General features: G+C 41.5%; 1 non-coding gene across 1 annotated transcript; it reads right to left on the reverse strand.

Annotated features, from left to right (window-relative positions):
* Positions 1-3,627: 3,627 nt before the first annotated feature.
* Trnav-cac (transfer RNA valine (anticodon CAC)) lies at positions 3,628-3,700 on the reverse strand. The gene has a single exon. It is a non-coding gene; the product is annotated as a tRNA-Val (tRNA).
* Between the last annotated feature and the right edge of the window lie 6,901 nt (positions 3,701-10,601).

Below are 10,601 nucleotides of genomic sequence, written 5' to 3' on the forward strand. Positions count from 1 at the left end.
ACCGTATATTTATTTAAACACTAGTGATGCGTATCCAGTTAACAAGACAACATTACCACAACGTTACGACAGCCACTGCAGTCCTGGAAACTTATTTAACTTTTAGCGTGTCCCTTCCCAGTCCGCAATCGAAAATTCTGCTATCGCCTTCTGTTACTGCATCACTTCCCAAGCCAGGATACTTCTTACCTCCTCCCCCCCTCCCCACCCCTCCACATCATTCAGCTAATACAGATAGAAAGTTTCTTATATGCTGGTCCTGCACAATCCGAATATTTAGAGCTCAAAATCTGACATTTTTATACAAATTGATCACCAGTTACCTATAAAATATTTTATTTAGCTCGTGCTGGTCATATTTTTTCACTACAATCTTGTTTCGATTAGTACGCAATTGCCATGCGTACCTATTGATGTTACAATCAATATAGCTTACTTACGTCTTTATATGTTTCATATAAAGTTGTTTGACAAATCTGCTTTCGTCTAGGTGGAGTGAAGTTCTTGAAGCGGATATTTGACTGGTTACACGTTGTACTAATCTTGTAATTTCGTCTGTATAGATTAATATTTTTGACACATAAAATGACAATTTTCGCTCCTACGGTGCCTTATGTTACAAAGCAAATCGTATCTCTGAGGCTCAGAGTTTGCGGTTTTATGTTGTAGGTATTACACCCTTGTTGTTAACTTTTGTTAAAGGTTGTCTATCTTTGTATTTCATGTGGTTTTTATTCGTTGTCTTTTCAACGAAGTTTTGTAAATAATTTTTGTTTCAGGTCAGTTTGTTCGATGAGAACGTCGTTGCTATGTTAATTCGTATGGGTATAAATTTCTGTCTCTTCCAAAAAGTTCATGGTAGAGCCTTTAGATACTGTATGTAGAATTTTTAAACTATTTTCGGTGTGGTTTTGGTTCTTTGGATGTAAGTAGAAGCTTGATTGGTTGCTTTTACAGTTTGTCACGCATTCTTCAATTTGAATTGTAATGTTTTCCATTGGGCAGACGGGAAGAAGCTTTACAATTCGATTTAAAGGACCTCCGTGAAAGTGTGAAAGTGATCAGTCACGATTCTGCTTACACCTAAAGAACTAAAACAACACAGCAGAACCTATTTGAAATCTGATTCACCCTGTTTACAAAAAGCATATCAGGAGCGATAATTGTCATTTTATGTGTAAAAAATGGTTATCTGTAGAGACTAAATTACGTGATTCATGTAACTTGTTACCAGAAAAATATCCATTCAAAGATGCAATATGAAGGTCACTCCACCTTGAGGCAAGTAAATGTATAAAATAACTTTATATGAAACAGACAAAGGCGTAAGTGAGCTATATCAATTTTAATATCAACAGGTACGCTTGACAAGGGCACAACAGCTGAAACACGTACGTTTCTCACTCCTTTCCCAATACTTTTTCCCCTCTTAGAGTACCATCTGCTCCCCCCTACTTATCCTAAAAGTACCTGATTGACTGCCTCGGAATTGTTCGTTATAATCATCTAAAATTGGAATAAATGTTCTTCTCTGGAAAGTTTGAATATTTCATTAGCAATGGTTGGAGAGTACTTCCTAATAGTGCCCAATGACTGAACGTTTGGTTGCTGCAAAGCTACTATGATGTACTGTAGCGAACACGGACTGTTTGTCATTTTGTGCTAAAATAACTGACTTTATTTTAATCAGACATCAAAAATATTATTTACTGGTGCACAGTGTGAGCCCAAACCACGGCACTATCAGCGAAATCCAGCTCTCTGTCATCTTAAATAAAGGTGAAATACTGTAGATTCAATCATGTGCCCCAATACTCTGCAGAAACTACTGTTTTAGTCCTGACCACTGGTGCTCAAATTGCTCGCCAATCGGAGGATAACTACAATTCCTTAGTAATAAAATAACGGCAAGCGAACACAGGTCCCGACTGTTCACCAATACACAAATAAATATAAGTCCAGAGTGTGGCTAATACACAAAAAATTCGAACACTACTCAGAAATGTTTCTGGACCAGAAGTCGAATATCTACCTTAGTCTAAGACACCACGAAATAAAACCAGAGTCCAGACTGCAACTGAACACATAAATCTTGATGTCTGGAAATTGGCCAGACCAATAATGCCACTCTCTTTGCAAAAAATGGTTCAAATGGCTCTGAGCACTATGGGACTCAACTGCTGTGGTCATCAGTCCCCTAGAACTTAGAACTACTTAAACCTAACTAACCTAAGGACATCACACACAGCCATGCCCGAGGCAGGATTCGAACCTGCGACCGTAGCAGTCGCACGGTTCCGGACTGCGCGCCTAGAACCGCGAGACCACCGCGGCCGGCCACTCCCTTTGCAAACCACTGTTCAAGAAAGTTTCTCCACTTGGCTGTCCGAAGTATCGAACGCTAGTATGCTCATTATTGAATGAAAGGCTGATGACCTCACTTCTGCAACTATCAGAAGAATTAACTGGGTTTATTCGGGGCAAGGGAACCCGGGAGCGGATCCTAAATATCCGGCAGCCTACAGAGAAGGCAAGGGAATGTAATATCAAGATGTTCATGTGCTTATTGGATTACAAGAAAACTTACGACAAGGTGAAATTATCAGTGCCATGGACTACCCTCATCGAGATGGGTACAACGACATACCTGATATACGTGATTCGGCAACTATATATTTCGAACACAGAGACAGTAAGAACCAATAACACTTTCTCAGAAAACATTTCTGTTAATGCAGGCGTGAGATAAGATTGTATTATTTTCCCTCTGTTGTTCAGTAGCAGAGAATATGGCCTTCAAGTTAATAACACAAAGATTAAAGTGGTGTTTGTAGATGTGCTAATGGCAACAGAACTGACACACAACAATTGCAGGCTACCAGATTGTCAGTCGCTTCGAGTATTTAGTATGTGTTGTCGCTGATACTGGAGATTACGAGCCTGAGACGCGTAGGCGCATTTCAATTGTAAGTAATTCTACAGAAAAACTTGTTCGCATCTGGAAGGAGACGTCCATCACTTCCGAGACAAAGCTCGTAATCGTCTGAACTCTAATCTTCCCTATTGCAACCTATGCAGCAGAAACTTGGACGATGAAGACGGCGGATCGTTGCAGGACTGATGCTTTGGAAATGTGGTGCTCTAGAAGATTACTTTGAATACCACGAATAGTATAACGAACTAACGAACTGAGGCAGTTCGGCATCATAACAGGACTGTGCACTCTTATCAACCAAAATCAGTTGAAATATTTTGGTTGCGTTGCCAGAAGACAATAGGCAATGGAAGAACAGTCACAGAGGAAACAGTCGGTGGCTGAAGACCTAGAGGGGCTCTCCATTGCAATTAACAGCCAGACCGAGATGGGCTTGAAGCAAGCAAGTCACCATGCCCAAGACAGAGCATCGTGCAGGCAGGTTGTCAATAGGCTTACCACGTCATGCCACCACACAATTTCACGGTGTTGCAGTAAAGAAAGATTAGCATTTCAACGGTGGAAAATGCAAAGAGGAGGGACGAGTGACGGCGTGGCAGCATTGCGTAACTCGAAACTGATTTGGTATTCACGCACCTTGTCGAGCTCCGTTGTTTTTTATAACAAGAAACTACTCTTGGAATTGAAAAATATGTTTCCGCCCGGGATCGAACCGGGGACCTCGCGCGTGTGAGGCGCGCGTGATAACCACTACACTACGGAAACAGACACTGCCGCTCTTCGAGGACAAGATACACAAGAAAAGTTTTCACTGATTCTCCCCCCCCTCCTCCCTATCTCTATCACTCTCTCGCCTCCCCCCTCCTTCCCCCCCCCCCCTCCCCCGCTATGGCCGCCTGCTTTCACTACCACAGCGAGCTGGACCTGGTTCGGATGCCCGTGGTGCAGCTATCCCGACACCTCACTTAGGAATCTGAGACGCAGACGCAGCGTAAATAACACAAACACATACACACAAATACTTAACTTGACTGTTATTCCTCTAAACATCGTCAGATGTCATATCGTCGCTGTTTTTGACAATATTTAAGACTTTTCGTAAAGTATATAAGTGTAGTCGGGCCAAATAAAGATGGATTCTTATCGAACAGTGCAGTCGTTATAAAGCGGGAATATAGTTATTGCTCTAGAGCCCAATGTACTGTACCTTCATCATCACAGAGTTGAGAAATAGCTCAAACCACAAGGACTTGTTTTATTACGCTTCATTTGCAGTCTGTTCACAATTGTCTTGATTACATTTGCTCTGTGTTTGACATATAACTAGTTTCAGGTTACTTAAAATCAAACGCATGAGCAGGCGTGACAGGTGAATTTAATCGACGACGATGAGCGCTCGATGACGATTCTTTGCAGAATATTTTTTTTATTTTATTGCCTTTATCTGTCACTTTTCATTTTTAATAGTTATCTTACCTTTAACTCATATCATAAATCCTCCAAATGCGACTGAGACAATTGTGAATAAAGAAGCACTTGTCAAAGCAAATCCCGTGCTCTAATCCGACAATTTCAAATTCCATTGACTCTTGTAAAAGTGAATATTGATCTTAAGTGTTCCTTGGCTGCAGTTAAAAAAAATAAATGTTGAAATGTGTGTGAAATCTTATGGGACTTAACTGCTAAGGTCATCAGTCCCTAAGCTTACACACTACTTAACCTAAATTATCCATGCCCGAGGGAGGACTCGAACCTCCGCCGGGACCAGCCGCACAGTCCAGACCGCTCGGGTAATCCCGCACGGGGCTGCAGTTCATGTTGACCAGGGAGTCATGTACCGAATTCATGTAAACTTCTATTTGTGAATACAGTTGTGTAGGAAGCTAAAAAAATGGATAAAACGAAAGAAACACAAAACAGGAACACCTTTTGTTTGGTTACATTGACGACAGTAATTTTGTAACTTATACGTTTACAATAGATCACACTTACAAAAGGTGTTCGAAATTTGCTGCGCTCGATCGAATGCAAGTTTTACATCTCTCAATCACCCCTTCACGCCCAAGCCCAACCGCTGCACATGCCGTGGGCTACTTCATCTGGTGACGCACCACGTTCAACATTTCTCAATTTATTTTGGGGAATTTCCTTACATTTGCGAGCCCAGGTATCTCATACTAAGTAACTTGTCTCAGCTTCATCTACGTCGCTTCAGGAGTTTTAAAAAAAATATAAAGTAATTTAGAAGTAATTACCATAGCTGTCAGCTATCCGTCTGAGTAGGTTAGCACTAGTCATAATCTGCTGTTTGTATACTTCACAGAAGTAACCAACATGGTCTCTTTTTCCTGTTAATGTTTAACTTGACTCAGTCCCATTTCTAAAGGCTCTCCACCATAATTGCATTAATGGAATATGATGTATGGATGAATGAGGTACTGACAAAAGAATATATGAAAACTACACCCAGCGAAATTTCATCCTCTACAAAGATGGCTCGAAGCACTATGGGACTTAACATCTCAGGTCATCAGTCCCCTAGACTTTTACATCTACATCTACATTTATACTCCGCAAGCCACCCAACGGTGTGTGGCGGAGGGCACTTTACGTGCCACTGTCATTACCTCCCTTTCCTGTTCCAGTCGCGTATGGTTCGCGGGAAGAACGACTGCCGGAAAGCCTCCGTGCGCTCTCGAATCTCTCTAATTTTACATTCGTGATCTCCTCGGGAGGTATAAGTAGGGGGAAGCAATATATTCGATACGTCATCCAGAAACGCACCCTCTCGAAACCTGGACAGCAAGCTACACCGCGATGCAGAGCGCCTCTCTTGCAGAGTCTGCCACTTTAGTTTGCTAAACATCTCCGTAACGCTGTCACGCTTACCAAATAACCATGTGACGAAACGCGCCCCTCTTCTTTGGATCTTCTTCATCTCCTCTGTCAACCCGGACTGGCACGGATCCCACACTGATGAGCAATACTAAAGTATAGGTCGAACGAGTGTTTTGTAAGCCACCTCCTTTGTTGATGGACTACATTTTCTAAGGACTCTCCCAACGAATCTCAGCCTGGCACCCGCCTTACCAACAATTAATTTTATATGATCATTCCACTTGAAATCGTTCCGCACGTATACGCCCAGATATTTTACAGAAGTAACTGCTACCAGTGTTTGTTCTGCTATCATATAATCATACAATATAGGATCCTTCTTTCTATGTATTCGCAATACATTACACTTGTCTATATTAAGGGTCAGTTGCCACTTCCTGCACCAAGTGCCTATCCACTTCAGATCTTCCTGCATTTCGCTGCAACTTAGAATTACTTAAACCAAACTAACCTAAGGACATCACACACATCCATGCCCGAGGCAGGATTCGAACCTGCGACGGTAGCACCAGCACGGTTCTGGACTGAAATGCCTAGAACCGTCCGGCCACAGCGGCTGGCCTCTACAAAGATCTGTAAAATTTGCTCCCTGTGTTCCTGGAAAATACTACCTCCTCCTCGAGAGTCATCGTCCAGTGTAAAAGCTCCCTACGAGTCACAGTCTACCCACACTTCGAAAGCGCTCTTCCACCCAGTGGATGACCCCCTAATAGGGGGCCCGCCGCACTGTCACGCCACGGTAACTCTTCTTGCGGCAGCTCTGCTGCCAGTATCCCGGTCTCCGACGTCTAAATAAAAAGGGAAAGAAGAAAGTGAAAATGTTCTGAAAACACCCTTTTATTGTTGATTGCGACATAAATGGGTTATTTCACACACTATACAATTAATTACCGAACTATCAGTTTAATAAGTCACAGCTGCAAAATACTAACGCGAATTCTTTACAGACGAATGGAAAAACTGGTAGAAGCCGACCTCGGGGAAGATCAGTTTGGATTCCGTAGAAATATTGGAACACGTGAGGCAATACTGACGCTACGACTTATCTTAGAAGCTAGATTAAGGAAAGGCAAACCTATGTTTCTAGCATTTGTTTACTTAGAGAAAGCTTTTGACAACGTTGACTGGAATACTCTCTTTCAAATTCTGAAGGTGGCAGGGGTAAAATACAGGGAGCGAAAGGCTATTTACAATTTGTACAGAAACCAGATGGCAGTTATAAGAGTCGAGGGACATGAAAGGGAAGCAGTGGTTGAGAATGGAGTGAGGCAGGGTTGTAGCCTCTCCCAGATTTTATTCAATCTCTATATTTAGCAAGCAGTGAAGGAAACAAAAGAAAAATTTGGAGTAGGTATTAAAATCCATGGAGAAGAAATAAAAACTTTGAGGTTCGCCGATGACATTCTAACTCTGTCAGAGACAGCAAAGGACTGGGAAGAGCAGTTGAACGGAATTGACAGTGTCTTGAAAGGAGGATAATAAGATGAACATCAACAAAAGCGAAACGAGGATAATGGAATGCAGTCGAATTAAATCGGGTGATGCTGAGGGAATTAGATTAGGAAATGAGACACATAAATTAGTAAAGGAGTTTTGCTATTTGGGAAGCAAAATAACTGATGATGGTCGAAGTAGAGAGGATATAAAATGTAGACTTGCAATGGGAAGGAAAGCGTTTCTGAAGAAGAGGAATTTGTTAACATCGAGTATAGATTTAAGTGTCAGGAAGTCGTTCCTGAAAGTATTTGTATGGAGTGTAGCCATGTATGGAAGTGAAACATGGGTGATAAATAGTTTAGACGAGAAGAGAATAGAAGCTTTCGAAATGTGGTGCTACAGAAGAATGTTTAAGATTAGATGGGCAGATCACATAGCTAATGCGGACGTATTGAACAGAATTGGAGAGAAGAGAAATTTGTGGCACAACATGACTAGAAGAAGGGATCGGTTGGTAGGACATGTTCTGAGGCATCAAGGGATTACCAATTTAGTATTGGAGGGCAGCGTGGAGGGTAAAAATCGTAGAGGGAGACCAAGAGATGAATACACTAAGCAGATTTAGAAGGATGTTGGTTGCAGTAAGGACAGGGAGATGAAGAAGCTTGTACAGGATAGAGTAGCATGGAGAGCTGCATCAAACCAGTCTTAGGACTGAAGACCACAACAACAACAACAACAATGATTTAAGAAATTAAAGGATAGAATTTCCAGTTATGGAATAATGTCTGTATATTCATTCAACAAGTCAGTGAACTGCTGAGACGAACTGAAGAAAAAGGACACGGTTCAAACAATCTCACTGGAAGAAAAGATTTCCGTGACATTTAAGTAAGTACCTTGAAACTAATTAAGATAATTCAACCTGTGAACTGGAAACTGTGTGTGAACCAAAATTGCTAGCTAGAACCGTGAAAGCAAGTACTTTTAAATTCAGATGAGAGTGCCTGATCTAGAATCGCCTCTGCTACTCTACTTTTAAACACGAACATAATTGTGCTAATTACTTTTGATATATATGATACTAAGTAATCTAAATCGCATCTGAATATTTCTAAATGAAACTGAAAATAAAAAGTGGTTATCAGTAATACTCAGAATGGCTTTGTCGTGAAACATTCACGCACAATACCTAACTACTGCGTAACGAAAATGTGTCCTGTTAGAAAAGCGCATCTACTGAATTTACATAAATTTTGGCAATGAAAACTGTTTCCAATATTCCCTCCAAAGTTTCGTTTAAGCCCACCAGTAGATTCTTACCTTGCAACGCCTAACTTGGCTCTGCTCGGCCTGTGCTGCAAAGAAAATAAGCTGAAATAAATCACATCTCGGCGGTTTGCCTTTTGTCTTATTTAAAGGCTGCTTTTTTGGAGATTAAACTGTTGTGCTTTTTCTTTAAATATGGTTCACTCTCCACGCAATAGTGCAGTAAAGGTTTTAACAAATTTAACAGTGGGGATGAGCTTCATAAAATGTATGAGAGAGCATTTTGCAATTAGTTTTTAGTATTTCGGAAAAAGACATACAGGGTGTTACAAAAAGGTACGGCCAAACTTTCAGGAAACATTCCTCACACACAAAGAAAGAAAATATGTTATGTGGACATGTGTCCGGAAACGCTTACTTTCCATGTTAGAGCTCATTTTATTACTTCTCTTCAAAACACATTAATCATGGAATGGAAACACGCAGCAACAGAACGTACCAGCGTGACTTCAGACACTTTGTTACAGGAAATGTTCAAAATGTCCTCCGTTAGCGAGGATACATGCATCCACACTCCGTCGCATGGAATCCCTGATGCGCTGATGCAGCCCTGGAGAATAGCGTATTGTATCACAGCCGTCCACAATACGAGCACGAAGAGTCTCTACATTTGGTACCGGGGTTGCGTAGACAAGAGCTTTCAAATGCCCCCATAAATGAAAGTCAAGAGGGTTGAGGTCAGGAGAGCGTGGAGGCCATGGAATTGGTCCGCCTCTACCAATCCATCGGACACCGAATCTGTTGTTGAGAAGCGTACGAACACTTCGACTGAAATGTGCAAGAGCTCCATCGTGCATGAACCACATGTTGTGTTGTACTTGTAAAGGCACATGTTCTAGCAGCACAGGTAGAGGTTTGTTTTTTTTTTTTTGTCATCAGTCTACTGACTGGTTTGATGCGGCCCGCCACGAATTCCTTTCCTGTGCTAACCTCTTCATCTCAGAGTAGCACTTGTAACCGACGTCCTCAATTATTTGCTTGACGTATTCCAATCTCTGTCTTCCTCTACAGTTTTTGCCCTCTACAGCTCCCTCTAGTACCATGGAAGTCACTCCCTCATGTCATAGCAGATGTCCTATCATCCTGTCCCTTCTCCTTATCAGTGTTTTCCACATATTCCTTTCCTCTCCGATTCTGCATAGAACCTCCTCATTCCTTACCTTATCTGTCCACCTAATTTTCAACATTCGTCTATAGCACCACATCGCAAATACTTCGATTCTCTTCTGTTCCGGTTTTCCCACAGTCCATGTTTCACTACCATACAATGCTGTACTCCAGACGTACATCTTCAGAAATTTCTTCCTCAAATTAAGGCCGGTATTTGATATTAGTAGACTTCTCTTGGCCAGAAATGCCTTTTTTGCCATAGCGAGTCTGCTTTTGATGTCCTCCTTGCTCCGTCCGTCATTGGTTATTTTACCGCCTAGGTAGCATAATTCCTTAACTTCATTGATTTCGTGACCATCAATCCTGATGTTAAGTTTCTCGCTGTTCTCATTTCTACTACTTCTCATTACCTTCGTCTTTCTCCGATTTACTCTCAAACCACACTGTGTACTCATTAGACTGTTCATTCCGTTCAGCAGATCATTTAATTCTTCTTCACTTTCACTCAGGATAGCAATGTCATCAGCGAATCGTATCATTGATATCCTTTCACCTTGTATATTATTTCCACTCCTGAACCTTTCTTTTATTTCCATCATTGCTTCCTCGATGTACAGATTGAAGAGTAGGGGCGAAAGGCTACAGCCTTGTCTTACACCCTTCTTAATACGAGCACTTCGTTCTTGATCGTCCACTCTTATTGTTCCCTCTTGGTTGTACATATTGTATATGACCCGTCTCTCCCTATAGCTTACCCCTACTTTTTTCAGAATCTCGAACAGCTTGCACCATTTTATATTGTCGAACGCTTTTTCCAGGTCGACAAATCCTATGAAAGTGTCTTGATTTTTCTTTAGCCTTGCTTCCATTATTTGCCTCTCTCGTCTTTCCC

Source organism: Schistocerca nitens, chromosome 7, assembly GCF_023898315.1.
Source record: "Schistocerca nitens isolate TAMUIC-IGC-003100 chromosome 7, iqSchNite1.1, whole genome shotgun sequence".
Classification (NCBI taxonomy): Eukaryota; Metazoa; Arthropoda; class Insecta; order Orthoptera; family Acrididae; genus Schistocerca; species Schistocerca nitens.